This window comes from Schistocerca serialis, chromosome 4 (assembly GCF_023864345.2).
Source record: "Schistocerca serialis cubense isolate TAMUIC-IGC-003099 chromosome 4, iqSchSeri2.2, whole genome shotgun sequence".
Lineage (NCBI taxonomy): Eukaryota > Metazoa > Arthropoda > Insecta > Orthoptera > Acrididae > Schistocerca > Schistocerca serialis.
This window is the reverse complement of record NC_064641.1, coordinates 922392232-922413651: the sequence shown is the minus strand read 5'-3', so window position 1 is coordinate 922413651 and position 21420 is coordinate 922392232. Positions and strand designations below refer to the sequence as shown.

The 21420-nt window shown below is 40.3% G+C and overlaps 3 non-coding genes across 3 annotated transcripts; 2 read left to right on the top strand and 1 right to left on the bottom strand.

Annotated features, from left to right (window-relative positions):
- Window positions 1–5178: 5178 nt before the first annotated feature.
- Trnat-ugu (transfer RNA threonine (anticodon UGU)) lies at window positions 5179–5253 on the bottom strand. The gene has a single exon. It is a non-coding gene; the product is annotated as a tRNA-Thr (tRNA).
- A 375-nt stretch (window positions 5254–5628) lies between these two features.
- Window positions 5629–5703, top strand: Trnat-ugu (transfer RNA threonine (anticodon UGU)). Its single transcript has one exon. It is a non-coding gene; the product is annotated as a tRNA-Thr (tRNA).
- A 380-nt stretch (window positions 5704–6083) lies between these two features.
- Trnat-ugu (transfer RNA threonine (anticodon UGU)) lies at window positions 6084–6158 on the top strand. Its single transcript has one exon. It is a non-coding gene; the product is annotated as a tRNA-Thr (tRNA).
- The last annotated feature ends 15262 nt before the right edge of the window (window positions 6159–21420 follow it).

The following is a 21420-nucleotide window of genomic DNA, read 5'->3' as shown; positions in this document are numbered from 1 at the left end:
GAACCATTTTGTCTACCGTGCAGGATCAGTAACTATCGGTATCCCTTATTACTTTATTTTGTTTATATCTTTTAATTACCAGCAGCCTTGGTGAAATGATAACACTGTTTCCCATCAGATGACCAAAGTTAAGTGCTGTCGGGTTCAGCTAGCAGTCGGCTGGGTCACTGCCCGAGTGTGCTGAGCACTGTGGGCAAGTGGGGTGCACTGAGACCAACTGAGGAGCTACTTGACTGAGAAGTAGTGGCAGCCGGGAGAGCAGCATGCTGACCACGTGCTACTCCATATCCATACCCAATGGCACCTGTCGGCTGAGGATGACGTGGCAGCCGGTCAGTACTGTTGAGCCTTCGAGGCCTGGTCAGATGGAGTTTAGTTTTCTGTATGTCTCTCGGTTGCCATCGATTCTATTTATTTGAATCCCAACAACGTTCGGTCTAGGTTTGCATAATCAGGTGGAACGTGTTGAGGCTCTCTCTTAGTAAGACGCTTTTCATGGGTTTAACTCTTGTGATATTTAGACTCGTTCCAGTGCTGTATGGACAGTACCCCTCGTATCCGTCAAGATGTTCCTCAGGATTACTTCTTGCTGAGAGGTCAGCTGTGCTTTTGCAGCAATTTACAGTTAAAGTGGATACTTGAACTAATAATTTTTGTTCAAAATACTTCTCTGAGAAAGCATCTTGTATGATTTCGGATTGTGTCTTATGGCTACAACTGACTTGAAATATGTATTTTCGCCAACATATGGTGGATGGATTTGAGCCATCACCAACTGTAACTGTAAGAGTGGGGTATCTATTTGAAAGACTCAGCTCGTCTTTGCGCTGTTTGGCAGCTGATTCATGTCATCGATAACATGAACCAATTATAAATATGTTCCAGTTGTCAATTATAACCTACCCACACTAACTAACAGATGTTACCTAGTTAAATTTCATTACAAGGTAAATTACTACCTACAGCAATAAAGGTCACATCACCAGCTGCGTTTAATCTATACTTTATGAACCCCAGGTCAGTTCTCTGTAAAAATTTCCGCTGAATTTATTTACGGCTTTAGCCAGCTTTCCATAGATATAACGATTCAAGCTTCAGTGCTTCCTATTAGCGATCAGAGTGCTGGTTCTTTCCCAACACAGCTACAACAATTTATAGTCACAATACCAATTGATGCTAGACTTATCTTCATTCTGTTTTTGCCTTACACCCTTTAAGACTGACGTCCCTTCTGTAGCTTCTTGAGACCCTCTAACCTAAGAAGTCGACCAGTCCTCTCTACACAGCCCCTGCTAGCCGTGTAGTCACCTCCAGTGTGTAGAGAACCCCCAACATATTGAGCATAACCCAGGAAACCCACCGCCTGGAGGTGCAAGTCTAGTAATCTGCAGACTAAATGGATGCAGAACTGTCTTAGCCCCTGATACAGAGCCTAATTGAGGGTACGAATCCAAGTACCACGGTCAGTTCTGTCACGGTGCAACAAATGTTTAGCTACAGCTTCAAATAGCAAGACTGGTAGTCTTTACCACTTCAGGTAGCCATCCAAACTCAGAGAGACACTGTTCAGATCCAAGGTGACACACAGTCTTGGTATCGAGAACCTGTAGCTGGATGCAGTGTGTGCTCTTCACGGCACCCAGAAGCATCTGTTCCACTTCTGGAATGACTACTGGTGTGCATACATTGTGCCCAAAGGATTTCTTCCGCTCCTAGGCCACCTTATCCCTAAGGGGCTCCATTACACCCTTAATGTAGGAACTCTCAACTGCCAGTAATCTCACCTGTAGTGAATTCCCAGACCTTCGCAGATCGAGAGGCTTCCTCTGGAACAGTGGAAGTGACAGCATCTGGCTCATGATCTTTGTCAGCCACAAATAGCGCCCAAAACCTGTTCATTGAACAAACTGTGGCAGCTCTTTGATCGTTCCCTCAAAGTCTTCCTCTGCCTGTTGCACCTCAGAACCTCTGTCCATTAGACAATGGGTGGAGTTCCGAGGATATCCGTGTCCGCCGCCCCAGCAGTGATACCCATTGCAACATCATCAAGCTGTGTGACTAAAGGCAATACACCCTACAGCTGCGAGAAAAGGGTCACCTACTCGGCTCGCATTTGAACATAGCAATCACAGTTCTTATCCATATTAAAGAAGGTGGAACATACTCCAGACAGATAAGACAGTGCATGATGAATACATTCACACATACAGAATATAGAAGATTAAACTAAAGAGCAAAGAGGAAATTTAGAATAAATAGCTTCTAATGAGATCATACATCAGTTCTGAGAATGAAATGTTGTACTATGGTGCTCTGCTGAAATAATAAAAGCTGACACAAGACACTCATCAATTAAGTAGCTAGGCATAATATTACAAAGTGGTATGAAATGGAATGAGTATTTACTATAAATGTTGGTGGTCATGGAATATGGACAGGGAAAAGGAATAGTAGAAACAATATTCAATGAAATGCTTTCTCAGACACAAAAACCACAAATATCACAACCAGAACTCTCTTCATGGGTTCACATTTTGCACTATATACACTGTAACCAGGAAAATTTCGCACCACAAATCATGCATTCTGTATCTCCACTTCCTTATTCACAAGCATTCTGACCACCTCGTCAGTGGACACTTACAACTCCACTATGCATGAATCACTGGAGTCAGTAATTCAGGGCTTTTTCTTCCATTCAAGCTCCTTTCTTTGCCCTAATTGATTCTGTTAGAAATTGATGTGATTTGACATTGTCTAGTTTTGCATTATAGGTGATATGTCATAGGGGCTCTCATTAACTGGGACAGCAGACTACCATGGCAGAAAGAAAATGCTTTTTGTTTGTGTATGAAGTGCAGATTATTTTGAATGTTGTAGAAAAGTAGGTTAGTAGACTTCATTAATTGTCTATTTAAAGGAAGCTTTGATTTACTATAGTTCTTCGCTCATCTAGCTACCCCTGATTTTCTTGCTAAACAGACATTGGGTAGGTCTATTCCCAAGACATTCATTTTGCAACATTCATTAGCTGAAAACATTTCAGTTGAGCAGGACAATAATCGTAACCCTGAACACACTGACCACAATTCCAGCTGCTGAACTTTGATACAGGTTCAACCACAGAGTTCTGTAACATCAGTAAGTGCTAGGATTCTGTGGTGGCTCGAAGCCATTGCCAGATCTGTTTGCTATAGTAGGTCTTCAGCGGTCTCACAAATGTTTTATCCAGTGGCCAGACCTTACAGGTGCAGCGAGAAGGGAGGCTAACTAGATGAACGTGATGAACCCTAGCCAGTGCAGCTACCTGAGTGTTTTTGGTGTGACTGTAATAGTCATCTAAGATTAGAAGCACAGAAGACTCCTTACTTGAATAGGTTTTGGAAATGAAATATTCAAACCATTGTTTTGACAAGTTGCTCTCTATCCAACCAGAGGGTTGACATATCGAAATAGACTCTCGTGGTACCTGTCCCATTAACTGCTGGTTCATGGTATTCTTTGGGAATCCACATCATTGGAGGAACAAGGACCCACCAGTGCTAATGCACAGAATGACAGTAATGAGTAAGCCTCCTTGTGCTATGGTGAGAGTTATTATCTGGCTATTCCCCTTGCGATTTAAGAGGTGGAGATGTTGCTTTGAGCGGACAGCTAAGCAATTCTATGTTCATTGAAGAACTTTCATACCACTTTTCAGTTGAATCTAGTAACTGTGGCCTGTGATGCGCCAATTGGATTCCAAAATGATATATTTCCCTCTCTCATAAAGCATCATCTCAGCCAATTCTTTCCTCCAATCCCCATCGTGCCAAAAGGGTTTCTGATGCCATTCCTAATAGCCAGCTGATAAGCCATCTGACTAATATCGCATCTTGTTCACTCACAGAAAAGACTCTCCATGCTTGGGCAGTAGGTATTTAGCGCTTCTTGGAGATTCAATGGTATCACAGTTATACATGCAAATTTAGTTGTAGCTACATCAGACTTAGCCATCCAAAATATCGTCGTCCACGGGATTTAAGAGAGACTGTGGCAGGCTTCAAATGTCTCATCTTCTTTTCCCTCTCTAATTTAATGGCTTTTACCATTTTCTCGGGATCCAGTTCCTTTTGCTGCTGTCAGTCTAGTGACCCAAGTTTCTTGTGACAATATATTACTGAGCTGTTGAGAAACATGGGGATAGTGTTACTAGCAGACAACATTTTGCAGTAATTGTTTAAAATACATAAAACAGCTTTGAAAACCAGAATTATGATTTAAACAGCCATGTAAACATGGAGGGATTATGGAATATTTGGAAGCCAGACTGGTGTATAACCCCCTCTCAATTATAACCTGTCTTCACACATTCAGTGGATGAATAACTTATAGAACTTTCATGTGAAGTTACAAAATAGGCTTACTTTATTAAATTAATATCTAACACACCACTGCACCACAGAGGTTTTACCTGTAAATAATTCTTCAGTCATATACACGAGTGTGTGTTCTAGTTTTCCTGTGGTGTCTGTTGTGTTTTAATTGTTTTAATACATGTCCCCATTTTTCACATTCTTTCCCATGTTGGGGGCAACTGTGATAGAGCGCACACACACACACACACACACACACACACACACACACACACACACACACAAATTGCCTCATTTAGGCAGCCGAAGAAGGGGCAGCTGATTTCAAGTGTTCATCCAACCGGACATTTCACATTTTCAGTTTGGATTTATAGTATTGCCTTGAACATACAATGTGTAGGAATTGTCTACACCAAAGAATTGGAGAGAGATGTGGAAGGGGAGAGAGACAGAGTAGGAAGAGATTTGGAAAGATGGGCGACATTAGATGAGCAGACACACACAGAGAAAGATGCCCAGAATAGGACAGACAGACTCCAGTTGAAATGTCATAAGACACACAGTATTAAGCAAACATGGTGAACCAGTCCTCCACTGACAAGATTTCATAGGTTATTCAGGGTTACCTCTTTCCAAATAAGGGCCCTGTGCTCTCCAACAGCTTGGTACAGAGTTCTTGTATTATGACGGTAGTATCTGTTCCCGAAAGAACACATACCGTGGATGACCATGCAGCTTTGCTAGAAATGAAATGATAATTAAATAGACACCCTAGCTGCAAACAGGCGTTGATGTACTTCACTGGGGACATGTTAAAAATGCGTGCCCCGACCGGGACTCGAACCCGGCATCTCCTGCTTACATGGCAGATGCTCTATCCATCTGAGCCACCGAGGGCACAGAAGATAGTGCGTCTGCAGGGACTTATCCCTTGCACAACCCCCGTGAGATCCACATTCCCAACATGTCCACACCACTACCTTCGTAGTGCGCCTAATAGATGTTTGCCCATCATACACATTACTCGTGGCAGATTAATCTACCAAGTCCCGTACGAGTTCGGGCATAGCGTGTGCATTCACACAAGAAGGTCAATGGCCGGGAAGCCATATTTATATATATATGATGGTAGTATCTGTTCCCAAAAGAACACATACCGTGGATGACCATGCAGCTTTGCTAGAAATGAATGTAGTGGTGTGGACATGTTGGAAATGTGGATCTCACGGGGGACGTGCAAGGGATAAGTCCCTGCAGACGCACTATCCTCTGTGCCCTCGGTGGCTCAGATGGATAGAGCGTCTGCCATGTAAGCAGAAGATCCCGGGTTCGAGTCCCGGTCGGGGCACACATTTTCAACATGTCCCCAGTGAAGTATACCATTGCCTGTTTGCAGCTAGGGTGTCTATTTAATTATCATTTCATTTCTAGCAAAGCTGCATGGTCATCCATGGTATGTGTTCTTTCGTGAACAGATACTACCATCATATATAGTTAAAATATGACTTCCCGGCCCTTGACCTTCTTGTGTGAACGCACACGCTATGCCCGAACTCGTACAGGACTTGGTAGATTAATCTGCCACAAGTAATGAGTATGATGGGCAAACATCTATTAGGCAAACATCTATTAGGCACACTATGAATGTAGTGGTGTGGACGTGTTGGGAATGTGGATCTCACGGAGGGCGTGCAAGGGATAAGTCCCTGCAGACGCACTATCCTCTTTGCCCTTGGTGGCTCAGATGTATAGAGCATCTGCCTTGTAAGCAGGAGATCCCGGGTTTGAGTCCCGGTCGGGGCACACATTTTCAACATGTCCCCAGTGAAGTATAACAACGCCTGTTTGCAGCTAGGGTGTCTATTTAATTATCATTATTGTATTATGTTTGCTTTCTTTGCAAATTAGCTTAGTATATGTATTCGACTAAAATACCATCACAGCACTGCCAAAATACACAATGTGAGCTGTGAGTTTTGTTTGGAAACAAGGATGTTCCATCCATTAACAGTACTCTCTGCTCACAACATAATGCCCACCTTACTCTACAACCTCAAGCTCGCATTGGGTGCTGCTTGGTCCTGTCTCAGATTTATTTTTGCAGCAATATTAGAACAGTGATAAGCACAGCAGTAGATGTATGTCTGCTGATGAACAGTTGATCGATGTGCAACTTGTATATGTTTTCAATAAACTGAGAAGAGGAGCACGCCAACACTATTCTGAGGTGCTTCTGTAGTGATAGCAGCCACACCAGTGTTTTGTCTGTGGGTTGCAGAATTAATCTGTGTTTTGTGTGTAGTACATTTTGGCATTTCTCTACTACAGACTTCACTGTGAAGATCTCTAGCTTTGTATTCTTTGATGGCAGTCCCAAAATGCTTCTCATGTGTGACATGAGACTCCATGTTGATATTCAGTAAATGCAAGCTAACATGTGCATAATATATTACTAATTCACAGATCAAAAAAGGAGCTTGGCAATTATTACGTTCTCTCATTTATGTCTATGAGGCCAATTTTTCCCTCATTACGGTCATGCTCTTACAGCTGTGCTCCTGACATCCAAGTTGGACCACTCAATGGCTCCAGTGTTGGGCACTCTTCATCAGCTCCTACTATTATACTCTTAAATATGATCCCACAGCCTGACATGCAAATGCTGATACCTTACAGTGCCTACACACAGGCCCAAACCCAGCCTTTGACCCACATAAAGTCTCTTGTTCCCACACTGACAGGGTGGCACAGCACAGCTGATGGGAATGATTTGTGCAGGGGTAATGGGAAACCAGACACTTGCAATCCTATTTGATGGTGCATCATAAAATATGGGCTTTGCAGCAGGATAGGGGTGAGAGGCCAGGTTGTTGGTATCTGAAGCATTTTTCATAGGGTGTCAACGCCGAACTCCAGACTTGGTCTCACCTCACCTCACCTCACCTCACCTCACCTCACCACACCTCACCTCACCTGACGTTTACCAAGCATCTCCAGTGTTCTCTTGCTCAACATGGAGACAGATACCATCTGTGTCATCGTTCCCTCCACCCAATGCCCTTACATTTGGCAACCCCTCTGCAATGGGCTTCAGGGCATGTCATAGAAAAAAGCCTTCATCATGCAACACACGTACTGGCCTATACTGAACAAAGACATGGAGGCCACGGAACATGGTTGTCCCTCTTATTCTAACTTTCCATACATGGCCAGCAGAGCTTGCACTATTGCCTGTTAGCTTTCCTAAGCACCGTCTGTGGAACTTCTGACCTTGCACACCCATTTCAATTGGGAAGAATCTAGCACCCCTACCCCATGAGTTTGAAAATCTGCCAAAATGCACAGATCTCAATGACAGATGCCAGTCCCTACTGCTATGGCCTGCAAGCACTGCTGTAGCATGGGATACGAAGCCACACCTGACTGGCCAGCATTCGTAACTGTCGTTTATAGCTGGCAGCACAGTGATAGTCAGTTGTGATTCACTGCACTCTGGTACTGATCTCAATACACATCATTGTCTCAATTATGAATTTTTTAACGTCATTGGTTTTCATTCTGGTTTATTCACTGGACTTGTTGCTTCACCATGCCGACTCTTTGAATCATGGGGTCCCAGATTCGATTCCCAGCCATACTGGGGGATTTTCTCTGGCCAGGGTTGGGTGTTCGTGCTGCCCAAATCATTTCATTACCATCATTTGTGACAGTGGGTAGATTGGACTGTGTATGCAATTGGGCTGTGTAAACAATTGGGCTATGTAAACAATTGGGCTGTGTAAACAATTGGGCTGTGTAAACAATTGGGCTGTGTAAACCACTGGACTGTGCACAGGCAGTTTTGACTGCCCTACAAACCAATAATAATAATAATAATAATAATAATAATAATAATAATAATAATAATAATAAAAGAATAGGCCTCCAGTATTTTCTGCCAGTCGTAAAAGGCGACGAAAAGAACAAACCACTAATAGGGCTAACCCCCCTTTTAGTGTGATTAGTTGGTTCAGGACAGAACTAAAGAAGCCTCGGACAAGTGCCGTCATGGTCGGGGATGACGCTTGAACCCTATGCCCGCCCACAATGGTAACGACACTGCTAGCCAACTGGAAAATGATTTAAATCCAAATGGAAGTGTTTTGCAGGATATACATCCTGCAACCACCCTAGAAGGAAAACAAAGACAGAGGATGAGATGGTCAGATGAAGTTAATCGACACCTAATGTGCTGTTAATACCAAGCAACAAACCTAGGAACCAACACAACTGGATACAGATCACAAGTATACACAACATTTATTACCAGATACCCAGAATTGAAATTTTTAACAGAACGATGACTAGCTGATCAGATCCATGTAATAATCAAAAATAACAGGATACCCCAGTCAGAATTAGAAAACATCAAACAACAAGTACAACAAATACCGGAACAAAATAATGTGCAATCAGAAGAAGAAGAAAATACAGTAATGGACTCAAACATCCCAGAGCAAACAAACAAAGAACAACACGCATCAATTAAACAATCCAAGGAAAACGAAATCTTAAGACAGCCACCAGAACAAGCACAAATAGAACACGAAGTGACACACATGTTAGATATAGAAGAAAAATTTCAGCTGACATATATAGAATACAAAGACACAAATACAGACATTAGCCCATTCTTGCATAGACCACCAAATAACCCACAAGTCGAAACAACAATAAAAACTATCAACACAATCATACACAACAAAGTAAATGAAAATACTGCTTTATATAGGAGCACTCACTACGCTAAATATACACACTAGGCAGAGATGAGAACCAACCAACACACAGAAGAAACCCACAAAACCAGCATGGCAACACAGGCTACAGATCAGAATAGAAAAACTGAGAAGGGACATCGGACAGCTAACACAATTTATCAGAAATGAAATGTCAGGAAAAAAACGAAAAAGGTTAGGTAAAATCTCACAGCAAGAAGCGATAGAGCAATTAGATGAAAACAAACAGAAATTACAAGCATTGGCCAAACAACTTAGAAGATACAAAAAAAGTGAAAATAGAAGGAAACAAAACCAAACATTCAACACAAACCAAAAGAAATTTTACCAGACAATAGATAACACACACATTAAAATAGACAATCCACCAAACATAACAGACATGGAACACTTCTGGAGCAACATATGGTCAAACCCAGTACAACATAACAGGCATGCACAGTGGATAGAAGCAGAAACAGACACATACAAGATGATACCACAAATGCCTGAAGTGAAAATTTTGCAACATGAAGTCACCCAAACAATTAATTCTACTCACAATTGGAAAGCCCCTGGAAAAGATAAAATAGCAAATTTCTGGCTAAAGAAGTTCACCTCAACACATTCACATCTAACTAAATTATTTAACAGTTACATTGCACACCCATACACATTCCCTGATACACTTACACATGGAGTAACTTATCTGAAACCTAAAGATCAAGCAGACACAGCAAACCCAGCTAAATGTCGCCCCATAACATGCCTACCAACAATATACAAAATATTAACTTCAGTCATTACACAGAAATTAATGACACATACAACACAGAAGAAAATTATGAATGAAGAACAAAAAGGCTGCTGCAAAGGAGCACAAGGATGTAAAGAGCAACTGATAATAGATGCAGAGGTGATACATCAAGCTAAAGCTAAACAAAGGTCACTACACTATGCATACATTGATTACCAAAACGCTTTTGATAGTGTACCCCACTCATGGTTACTACAAATATTGGAAATATACAAGGTAGCTCATAAATTGATACAGTTCCTAAACATAGTAATGAAAAATTGGAAAACCACACTTAATATCCAAACAAATTCAAATAATATCACATCACAGCCAATACGGATTAAGTGTGGAATATACCAAGGAGACTCATTAAGTCCTTCCTGGTTCTGCCTTGCTGTGAACCCACTATCCAACATCCTAAATAATACAAATTATGGATACAATATTACTGTAACATACCATCACAAAATAACACATTTGCTATACATGGATGATCTAAAACTACTGGCAGCAACAAATCGACAACTCAACCAATTACTAAAGATAACAGAAGTATTCAGCAATGATATAAATATGGCTTTCGGAACAGACAAATGTAAGAAAAATAGCATAGTCAAGGGAAAACACATTAAACAAGAAGATTACACATTGGATAACCACAGTGACTGCATAGAAGCGATGGAAAAAAGAGATGCCTATAAATATCTAGGATACAGACAGAAAATTGGATTAGATAATACAAATACTAAAGAAGAACTAAAAGAAAAATATAGACAAACACTAATAAAAATACTGAAAACAGAATTGACAGCAAGAAAGAAGACAAAAACTATAAATACTTATGCTATACCAATATTGACCTATTCATATGGAGAAGTGAAATGGAGTAACACAGAACTAGAAGCATTCAATACAATTAAACAATCACAACACCACAAATATAGAATATATCACATACATTCAGCAACAAAAGATTCACACTAAGCAGAAAGGAAGGAGGAAGGCAATTTATCAACATAAAAAACCTATATTATGGACAGGTAGACAATTTAGGAAAATTCTTTATAGAACGAGCAGAAACTAGCAAAATACGCAAAGCAATCGCTCATATAAATACATTGGCTACACCACTGCAATTTTATAACCACTTCTACAACCCTTTAGATCACATAATATCAACAGATACGAAGGAAGTAAATTGGAAAAAGAAAACACTACATGTCAAGCACCCGTATCATCTAACACAGCCACACATCAATCAAGATGCATCCAACACATGGCTAAGAAAAGGCAATATATACAGTGAGACAGAAGGATTTATGGGTGCAATACAGGATCAAACATTAAACACCAGATATTACAGCAAGCATATTATTAAATATCCCAATACCACAACAGATAAATGCAGACTTTGCAAACAAGAAGTAGAAACAGTAGATCACATCACAAGCAGGTGTACAATACTAGCAAATACAGAATACTCCAGAAGATATGACAATGTAGCAAAAATAATACACCAACAGCTTGCCTTACAACATAAATTTATAATACAACACATTCCCGCATACAAGTATGCACCACAAAATGTACTGGAGAATGATGAATACAAATTATACTGGAACAGAACCATTATAACAGATAAAACAACACCACATAACAAACCTGACATCATACTCACCAATAAAAAGAAGAAATTAACATAACTAATCGAAATATCCATACCCAATACAATAAATATACAGAAGAAAACAAGAGAAAAAATTGAAAAATACGTCCAACTGGCTGAGAAAGTCAAGGACATGCGGCATCAGGTAAAGTTGACATTATACCAATTATATTGTCAAATACAGGAGTCATACCACACAATATCCACCAGTACATCAGCACAATACAGCTACATCCAAATGTATATATACAACTACAGAAATCTGTAATTATTGATACATGTTCAATTATGCGAAAGTTCCTAAATGCAATGTAACATATACTGTACAGTTAAAAGGAATTCACGCTTGATCCAGGTCCACGTCACTTTCCATTTTTAACCAGACATAACATATGAGAAAGGAAAGAAATATAATAATAATAATAATAATAATAATAATAATAATAATAATAATAATAATATTGCTCTTTCTGTTGTCCATCCTCTCATCATCCTCATATTTAAATTTGAGGAATTACTAATTTTCGTATGTATATTTAAAAAAATTAAAAAGTAAATCTTGAGCATTTAACCATATTTAAAAATTAATCTGTGATGTGCCTGTTACATCACTCCCTCCACATCATTATGATGTATCAAGCAAATAATCCATGGACCTTATGTGACCAGACATGGAAGTAAGTGATTTCGAAGAAGTGGTAAAATGAAGGAAGAGGGTGTTTACAGTCAAAGCATGTGAACCTTGCTACGTCACTTCCTCTGCTGTATTGCTACTCATCTACTTTTGGACAGCAGCCATTCTTGTTGCATAATTTTTTAGCTTCTCCCCTTCTCCTCCTACGAAAAGCACTTTGTGTGTAAGGACAGATACAGCTAATAGTTAAAATATGAACAGAAACAGATAGAAAACTTTTTAAAGACTTTTTTATTTAACACTATGACTGTTTGTGTACAGGCAGGAATAAAACTGAAGAAAGTTTGTGAGTTGTGCTTCCATAGCTCATTTTGTCCACAAAATGCAAAATTTCTGTGTAACATGCAGTTTTAATCTGCCAGCAACCTTCATATTGACACAACTCAGTTCAGAGTGAAAAATTCATTCTGAAGTCACTTGAACTGGAAGGCTCATTTTGGTCATGAATATGTATCATAAAACTGCTTACAAAGAACAAAGAGATGTAAAAGAGAGAGACTCATTACATTTCCAGTGCTGCAGGCAAGAAAACAAAACCCATGTTCCTGGTACTATGGTTCAGCCCTACCTGTCTCACCGGATCCTCATCTAGGAAGGTTTCGGTGATTGCTATATGACAAAGAAATTCTGTGAAGTGCTGCTGTTCACTAGTGTTTTACTTAATTCAGATTTCAGTTGCTCTAAAACTAAAACCTATAAATTATTTCACATGTGTAACAAATTCTAAAAAATAAAAATAGAGTACCCATAATATGCTGATGGGTTACACATTTATTTTTTTAAATTAAAATACTAGTTTTAATATACATCAAAAGAGCATATTTGTTTGGAGGAGCGGAACCATAAGAACAAAGGAAAGGTGCACAGATGCTAGACGAAAGAAAATGTAATTTGAATTTTATATTAATACCTTCAGCTGCTGACAGGCATTGATATATATCAATGGGGACAGGTGAAAATGAGTCCCCCGACCGGGACTCGAACCTCATATCTCCTGCTTACATGGCAGATGCTCTATCCATCTGAGCCACAGAGGGCACAGAGGATAGTGCAATTGCTGGGACTATCTTGCACATGCCTCCCACAAGACCCAAATTCTCATCTTATGTGTCCACACACTACATTCATAGTGTCTGTACCCAACACAACCATTACTCATGGAAGTAATTCTTACCAAGTCCCGTAAGAGTTCGAGTAATGCGTGTGCATCCACACAGAAGGAGGTCATGGCCTGTATTGCCAGAACTATATCCTTATATAAATATGGTGTCTGTTCTTTTGGACATGTCTGAAAGAACAGACAACATTTCCACATATGTAGAAAGAAAATGTGTCTTATCAGTTAGAAAGTGTAGCAAGACGCCCAAAGTATGGCCCATTGGTAACATTTGTTTTTTGTTTGTAATATGTGGTGCACTTATATTTGTTCAGTGACATCAGAAATTAATTTGCTTGTCTTAGAAGTACACTGGACATCAGTAAGAACATAGCATGCTACACAATATACCAGTACTGATTATTTTAATTTTACAAACCTGAATTGTTACTAGGACAGTCAGTTTGCTTATGGGGTAGGGGGCAGCAGCACACACTGACAGTTATTATACTGTAGTCACAACAGGAAGACCTACAGGAATTCAGATTGTCATCTCTCATCAGTTGCTCCAGAAGAGACAAAATGTAGCAATTTTAGATACTTTATATTTCAGCAATTCAAAAACTCATTTGAAGAGTCTAATTAATTAATTACTTAATTAATTAATAAGAAACTGAGAAGTCTCATATGCCTGACTAATGAAGTGTCATTGGTATAAACTGTGCAAAACATTTCCTGTAGGAATTCCAATACAGAGGAGTATCTCTAGAATATATAGAGTAGGACCAAGAGTTGTCACAGAAAAGGCAAGATTGAATTTGCAAACAGAAATCAATAATTGTAATAAAGAAATAAAAAGAATTTGGCCAACATCAAATAGATATGGAAATATGAGGGGGCTGGGTGTTCACATAGTAGGAAGCTCATGGATGTGGAGAAGAGTGAAGAGGAGATGTAGATGACAGTACCACTCAGTACATGCTGTAGAGAATGTTCCACAACTGTGATTCTTAACACTGTGCCTGCAAGTTCCTTGTGCACCTAGTGAGTCATTTGAATGTGCATTCATCCTAATCACAATTTTAGCAGTTGTCACACTGATATGTACTGAGAATTTCCTAATAGGGAGGATGCAGCATGTTATCTCAGATGTAGTGTCACCAGCAGATATAGAAGTAACTTTGGGTGCACCCCAGAGAAGTGTGTTGGGCCTTCCCTATTCATGTTGCATATTGATGATCTTGCAGACAGTATTAATACTAACTTTAGACTTTACATAGATAATGCAGTTATTTAGAACCAACTAAAGTTTGAAACTGTATGTAGGTCTGACTGAATGTATGTACAGCTTTTTTCAAAGGAAGGAGGATGGATGGATAGATTTATTTTGATTTTGGTTGATTTTGATTGATTCTGATTTTGGCTGATTTTGATTGATTCTGATTTTGGTTGAATTTGATTGATTCTGATTTTGGTTGATTTTGGTTGATTCTGATGCCGATTTTGGTTGATTTTGGTTGATTCTGGTTCTGATTTTGATTGATTTCGATTGATGGGGTTAAAGGGATCATTGGTAATCGGTCCCTCATCCTTTTGTGTATCAAACTGGCAATAGCCCAGACCGGAAGGACACAAAAGACAAATTCCAATGGACTTGACTGTAGCCAAGAACAAAGAAAGCAAAAACATAGAAGCAAGTAGAAGTGAGAGAGAGGACGGTAGGAGATTAGCTCTGCCCAGAAAGCAGCTGGAGACCCCTTGGACACAGTATGTGACTGGAGACACCCTCTGCATCTCGGTTGCTTCCACATCCTCCGGTGCCACAAAAAACTAGCTACACAGACAAGATAGATTCATCATCATTGTTCTCTTTCCTTGGATTTTGTCAATTATCTACAGACGTCCAAGAATAAGAAGAATTTTAGGGGTGGGAAGGGAAGGAGGTGGATATCACCACCAGGAAAAAGGACACATTAGTTTGGATGCTCAGGAAGCAACAAATGTGTATTGCATAGATGAGAAGCAGTTATTAGCAGTAAAGCAGGGATACCAATTCCAGTGAGAAGGGATAGCTGTGGGACCCTCAGGTTGGAGCAGGCTGCAGGACACTCCTCCAAATTCACAAGTGGCCGACAAGGCTATTGTGCACTAAGACACAGAGAGGAGTAAAAACCACTTTCACGGATACAAAGCAAAACCAAATCTGCCACTTTGATGTTGTCTGCTAGTACCAGAGGTAGTGTGTCAGCAAATGTAAGGCTTCATTTTAAGGTGTCAAATTGGGGCAACCCAGTAGGATGCATCGCATTCGGGAGGACGACGGTTCAATCCCGCGTCTGGCCATCCTGATTTTGGTTTTCCGCGATTTCCCTAAATCACTCCAGGCAAATGCTGGGATGGTTCCTCTGAAAGGGCATGGCCGACTTCCTTCCCCATCCTTCCCTAATCCGATGAGACCGATGACCACGCTGTCTGGTCTCCTTCCCCAAAACCAACCAACCACCCAGTAAGATGCGGTCCACCGTGAGACCCTTGAGTATGCCTGACATTCTGTATAGTCACAACTAAGGAGCCACTCCCAATTAAGAATGGCTTGCAACTGTGAGAACGACAGTGGTCGAGAGGTCAAGCAATGGCCACCAATCCTGCAGTGAATGTACTGCATCTGACTGTCAGGGAATGTAGTTTACTGTATTGTGCATGTGTGCAGACAAAACTGGTTTGTCAGTTTGCCATTAAGCCATTAATGTATACAAAACGTGAGTGTGGAACTGCGTGAAGAATGTCCAGGAACAGGCAGCGGAAAACTGTAGGGTCTACTCTAAAACTATAGGATTAAGGAGATATGATGGTGGGGTGCACATCATTGGGGCACATGGGATTACTGAATGACAAAAGGTGACAGTACAGAAAGATGGAGTTCAGAACAGAGACTGCATGTGAACTGTGATCATGACTCCAGGCCTTGGCCTCTTTTGTAGGAGGTGGATATCACCACCAGGAAAAAGGACACGTTAGTTTGGATGCTCAGGAAGCAACAAATGTGTATTGCATAGTTGAGCAGCAATTATTAGCAGGAAAGCAGGGATACCAATTCCAGTGAGTACACTGTTCACATGGCTGATTTGGAAGGCACGTGTCTCAAGTCGCGCCCCGCACTGGTGTATCACATCCAGCATCTGCAGTGCTGAAGGGGTTGCTGAGCCGTATGCCAGGCTCCCATAATAAAGAAGTAACAGGATCAGAGTTTTGTAGAGCTGCAGAAGAGAGCTTTGTATAGCTGCAGAAGTCTAGAGTGGTCTGCACCCCAGCTGGAGTTAATGACACAGTGAAGAGTATGAGTACATATTCACATTGAACACTGGGCCTAGATGTGCTTGGATTTCATACTCATCATTTTGCATTTCAGTGTTCACACTGGCAGCCAGGCCATGTAAGCATGGTGAGAGTTGGCTCATGATATACCGTCAATCTGCAGAATGTTTAATATAGCAGGCATCAGCTGGTGACCAGTGCAAGCTGGTGAAGCTACATTTCAGGTTTTGCAGTAAATGTATCACATGTCTCAAATCTGTTTTTATCAGAAGTATCACACATAATGTTAATTGGTCTCTGATGCTGTTTCATTTTTGCAAATTGATGTCTTTGGGCAAGAAACATGCTTCATATTATATTTTATTTAAATGACAATTACAAGTATTAGCACACAAAGTAGATAATATTTTGATTTATAGCTATCATTCATTGGACAAATTTCTCTATCTTGAATGGATTGTGTTTTCATGTAATATAGTTCAAGTACACACACACACACACACACACACACACACACACACACACACACACACACACACACACCATATGACAATACATTGTAAAGTACAGCATCACTAAGAGAAAAGATAAAAAAACTGCTAAATATCAGTTGATATTCATGGGGTGACTCTATAACCCCCTATTTCTTAGGTGCTTCAAGATGGAATGTGTCACAATGTGAAAACAAAACCATAGAACAATGAAATTATCAATTTGTAAGATGGTTCTAATTGGATGGTAGCGAAACATTCTGGTTGCACCTGTGTTACCTTTGACATTCATCTGCGAAAGGGTGAGGAACCCTTGCTGCTGGGAAAAAGTCCACAAAGCAGGGCAAAAAATAAAAAATAAAAATAAAAATAAAAGTGCGTGGAAGCAGAAATAGTGACATGCAGATCTCATCCTTTAACCTGGTTTGAACTGAACTGCATGAGAATACAACACATCAGTCGATAGTAATTAATTTACCTGTCCTGCAGTTTTTGGGGCTAGGCCGAATCCACACATTTTTCTTCCAGTTAAATTAGAAAAACCAGAATGGAAACAGCTTAGAAGGAAATAGGACTTACTAATTTTGTCATCAAATGAGCCAGAAAAAAGGCCATTGAAACGCAGTTCGCCTTAGTATTTATTTTTGGAAATTAATGTGATGAAACCAGTGCCATCTCTAAGGCAATATCAATAGTTATGTGGTAGGGCATTTACTTGGAGACGGGGTTGATCTAATGCATATTATTGTTAACACTATGAAAGTGTCAAAAACATAGTTCCACACTTTTGTAGTTCTCGGAATGTGAACATCTTGTGTATTAGCCAAACTTAGACATAGAAACATCTATAAATGTAATTAAGTTTTTCAGCATCTGCTGCTTCTCATCTCCATCTAGAAAGGAATGAAACAGAATGTTGCAACTTGTTACTGCAGTCTATCCACAGCACAGTCTCATCTGAAATTAATTTTGTGGTGTCACCACCAGACACCACACTTTCTAGGTGGTAGCCTTTAAATCGGTCGCGGTCCGTTAGTATACGTCGGACCTGCGTGTCGCCACTATCAGTGATTGCAGACCAAGCACCACCACACGGCAGGTCTGGAGAGACTTCCTAGCACTCGCCCCTGTTGTACAACAGACTTTGCTAGTGATGGTTCACTGACAAAATACGCTCTCATTTGCATAGACGATAGTTTAGCATAGCCTCAAGCTATGTCATTTGCTATGACCTAGCAAGGTGCCATTGTTGTTGTTGTTGTTGTTGTGGTCTTCAATCCTGAGACTGGTTTGATGCAGCTCTCCATGCTACTCTATCCTGTGCAAGCTTCTTCATCTCCCAGTACCTACTGCAACCTACATCCTTCTGAATCTGCTTAGTCTATTCATCTCTTGGTCTCCCTCTACGATTTTTACCCTCCACGCTGCCCTCCGATGCTAAATTTGTGATCCCTTGATGCCTCAAAACATGTCCTACCAACCGATCCCTTCTTCTAGTCAAGTTGTGCCACAAACTTCTCTTCTCCCCAATCCTATTCAATATCTCCTCATTAGTTACGTGATCTACCCACCTTATCTTCAGCATTCTTCTGTAGCACCACATTTCGAAAGCTTCTATTCTCTTCTTGTCCAAACTGGTTATCGTCCATGTTTCACTTCCACACATGGCTACACTCCATACAAATACTTTCAGAAACGACTGCCTGACACTTAAATCTATACTCGATGTTAACAAATTTCTCTTTCATAAACGATTTCCTTGCCATTGCCAGTCTACATTTTATATCCTCTCTACTTTGACCATCATAAGTTATTTTACTCCCTAAATAGCAAAACTCCTTTACTACTTTAATTGTCTCATTTCCTAATCTAATCCCCTCAGCATCACCCGATTTAATTTGACTACATTCCATTGTCCTCGTTTTGCTTTTGTTGATGTTCATCTTATATCCTCCTTTCAAGACACTGTCCATTTCGTTCAACTGCTCTTCCAAATCCTTTGCTGTCTCTGACAGAATTACAATGTCATCGGCGAACCTCAAAGTTTTTACTTCTTCTCCATGAATTTTAATACCTACTCCAAATTTTTCCTTTGTTTCCTTTACTGCTTGCTCAATATACAGATTGAATAACATCGGGGAGAGGCTAAAACCCTGTCTCACTCCTTTCCCAACCACTGCTCCCCTTTCATGCCCCTCGACTCTTATAACTGCCATCTGGTTTCTGTACAAATTGTAAATAGCCTTTCGCTCCCTGTATTTTACCCCTGCCACCTTCAGAATTTGAAAGAGAGTATTCCAGTTAACGTTGTCAAAAGCTTTCTCTAAGTCTACAAATGCTAGAAACGTAGGTTTGCCTTTTCTTAATCTTTCTTCTAAGATAAGTCGTAAGGTTAGTATTGCCTCACGTGTTCCAACATTTCTACGGAATCCAAACTGATCTTCCCCGAGGTCCGCTTCTACCAGTTTTTCCGTTCATCTGTAAAGAATTCGCATTAGTATTTTGCAGCTGTGACTTATTAAACTGTGACTTAGTTCGGTAATTTTCACATCTGTCAACACCTGCTTTCTTTGGGATTGGAATTATTATATTCTTCTTGACATCTGTGGGTATTTCGCCTGTCTCATACATCTTGCTCACCAGATGGTAGAGTTTTGTCATGACTGACTCTCCCAAGGCCATCAGTAGTTCTGATGGAATGTTGTCTACTCCCGGGGCCTTGTTTCGACTCAGGTCTTTCAGTGCTCTGTCAAACTCTTCACGCAGTATCTTATCTCCCATTTCATCTTTATCTACATCCTCTTCCATTTCCGTAATATTGTCCTCAAGGACATCACCCTTGTATAAACCCTCTATATACTCCTTCCACCTTTCTGCCTTCCCTTCTTTGCTTAGAACTGGGTTGCCATCTGAGCTCTTGATATTCATACAAGTGGTTCTCTTCTCTCCAAAAGTCTCTTTAATTTTCCTGTAGGCAGTATCTATCTTACCCCTAGTGAGACAAGCCTCTACATCCTTACATTTGTCCTCTAGCCATCCCTACTTAGCCATTTTGCACTTCCTGTCGATCTCATTTTTGAGACGTTTGTATTCCTTTTTGCCTGCTTCATTTACTGCATTTTTATATTTTCTCCTTTCATCAATTAAATTCAATATTTCTTCTGTTACCCAAGGATTTCTATTAGCCCTCGTCTTTTTACCTACTTGATCCTCTGCTGCCTTCACTACTTCATCCCTTAGAGCTACCCATTCTTCTTCTACTGTATTTCTTTCCCCCATTCCTGTCAATTGTTCCGTTATGCTCTCCCTGAAACTCTGTACAACCTCTGGTTCTTTCAGTTTATCCAGGTCCCATCTCCTTAAATTCCCACCATTTTGCAGTTTCTTCAGTTTCAATCTGCAGTTCATAACCCATAGATTGTGGTCAGAATCCACATCTGCCCCTGGAAATGTCTTACAATTTAAAACCTGGTTCCTAAATCTCTGTCTTACTATTATGTAATCTGTCTGATACCTTTTAGTATCTCCAGGATTCTTCCAGGTATACAACCTTCTTTCATGATTCTTGAACCAAGTGTTAGCTATGATTAAGTTATGCTCTGTGCAAAATTCTACAAGGCGGCTTCCTCTTTCATTTCTTCCCCCCAATCCATATTCACCTACTATGTTTCCTTCTATCCCTTTTCCTACTGACGAATTCCAGTCACCCATGACTATTAAATTTTCGTCTCCCTTCACTACCTGAATAATTTCTTTTATCTCGTCATACATTTCATCAATTTCTTCATCATCTCCAGAGCTAGTTGGCATATAAACTTGTACTACTGTAGTAGGCATGGACTTTGTGTCTATCTTGGCCACAATAATGCGTTCACTATTCTGTTTGTAGTAGCTAACCCACACTCCTATTTTTTTATTCATTATTAAACCTACTCCTGCATTACCCCTGTTTGATTTTGTATTTATAACCCTGTAATCACCTAACCAAAAGTCTTGTTCCTCCTGCCACCGAACTTCACTAATTCCCACTATATCTAACTTTAACCTATCCATTTCCCTTTTTAAATTTTCTAACCTACCTGCCCGATTAAGGGATCTGACATTCCACGCTCCGATCCGTAGAATGCCAGTTTTCTTTCTCCTGATAATGACGTCCTCTTGAGTAGTCCCCACCCGGAGATCCGAATGGGGGACTATTTGACCTCCGGAATATTTTACCCAAGAGGACGCCATCATCATTTAATCAT